We start from the raw sequence: 1933 nt of genomic DNA on the forward strand, positions 1-1933 counted from the left end.
GATAGATAGATAGATAGATAGATAGATAGATAGATAGATAGATAGATAGATAGATAGATAGATAGATAGACAGATAGATAGATAGATGTCATGATGATGAATGTCAATCTTTCTAGATTCTTCACAATTCGTTACTATTCTCTAGTCTTTACACTATCAGAGTGCTACTAGAATGTTTTGAAGCACAATTATTACAGAATAGTTTAAGCATAGTTCATAGAATAAATAGATTTCCTGCCCTCCTTGTTTTTCTACATACTTTCAATCAACGTCAACAGCCATTAACCAGAAAGAAACAAGAACTGAATTCAGCACTCTTATCCACTTTTCAATTACCTTGAATATTTTTCCAAAAATGCATCTTAAGTGTTAAGTCCTTGGTGACTGATTCTGAATTATTCTGAGCTGATTATGAAAATGCATAAATATTATAAATGTTCTGGATAAAAATAAGAGGGTTATCTGACTTCATAATAATTTCTCTTTAAAAAGGCAGCGTATTGAAAATGAATGTTCACTTGAGAAATGAAAAGAGCGTAAAGCACAATGTTATTTACAATGCCTTTGGCGTACTGTATATGTCATCAAGTTAAGTGATCTGTTTGAACAGGTAAGGCAACTCTACTATTGAAAACGACACTAAAAATATATCATATCGCTTCTTGGCCTTTTGGCGGTGTATTATCTGTTCTTATCAGTTTAATATCTGATACGTCCCCTATCTGTATATATATACATATATTGTGGAATATGGCCGGCCATTCATCCCAGCCAATACCCCCAGGCCGCCAGGTGGAGCCCTCCCTGCAGCATGGATGTGCCCTGAATGCCAGCAGGGAATTATGGACATTGGAGTTTTCCTTTACAGCCCTGCTGGATACCACGGGGGCCGCTAGAAGGCGCTGCAGGGAGGAGCAGTGACTATTTGTCCTACGCCCTGGAAGTACGTCCAAGTCACATGGACAAGAGGAATGACGTACTTCCAGGATGAAGAAAAGGATTTTATCTGACCTGGAAGTGATAAGGAGTCACATGGACTAAAGGATGAGAAACACTTCCGGGTCAGGGACTATAAAAGAGACTGAGAAACACCAGAGCGTTGAGCTGAGCTGGGTGGAAGGGTGGCAACGGGTCTGGGAGTGTGGAGGATTGTTTATTGTAGTGTATTGATTATTATTTATGAGTATTGTGGAGAGGAGGGTGCTTTGTGCACTGTTGATTATTAATAAAGTCAACTATTGGACTTTTATCTGGTGTCTGACGTATTGTCCGAGGGTTAAAGGGAACGATAGCACCCTCAATCTGTCACAGTGGTGTAGTCGGTAGGATTCTCTGGCTGGCGTTTTGGCAGAGGACCTGTTTTTAAATTGTCTGTTGGCATAGAATCCTAAGAAAGCAGAGTCAGAACACGCAGCAACATCGCCTGAAACCCCGTTCTTCAAGTCCGTCATGGGAAAAGAAGAAGCTGAAGCCAAGTAGCAGCACCAGTGGAGGAGATCCACTCACCATGGCCGACACCAGGGAGGGATTACAGAGTAGCTGCGCAGTACAGGAGAAGCCTCTGGAGGAAGATAAATACACCGAGGTATGTGCCGGCATATTTACCGAACATATTTTTAAAACACCTCATTTACTACCGTGCACATACCTCGGAGAATGTCATCTGGAGGCTCTGAAGGAGGCAGACAAATCTTCCAAAGACGGCGGTGCGCTCTCAGTCGAGCTGGTGGGGAAAACAATGGACTTCCGTATGTCGGGTGCCGGCAAGGGACACGTGATACAACCTGGTGCATTGTGGGAAGGAGAAGGTCCGTGTCCCGTTGCTTCTAGCTTTGCCCTCAAGGAGATGGACTCAGACATTCCGAAGGGGAAGGGGGAGGTGAACAAAGCATCGCTCACCCCACAAGAAGGTAAGGAGGGCCGGGAAATGGCT

The 1933-nt window shown here is 43.2% G+C and overlaps 1 pseudogene; it reads left to right on the forward strand.

Moving 5' to 3' along the window:
* The first annotated feature begins 654 nt into the window (after positions 1-654).
* LOC120515298 lies at positions 655-803 on the forward strand (annotated as a pseudogene).
* Positions 804-1933: the final 1130 nt, after the last annotated feature.

Source organism: Polypterus senegalus, chromosome 14 (assembly GCF_016835505.1).
Source record: "Polypterus senegalus isolate Bchr_013 chromosome 14, ASM1683550v1, whole genome shotgun sequence".
Classification (NCBI taxonomy): Eukaryota; Metazoa; Chordata; class Cladistia; order Polypteriformes; family Polypteridae; genus Polypterus; species Polypterus senegalus.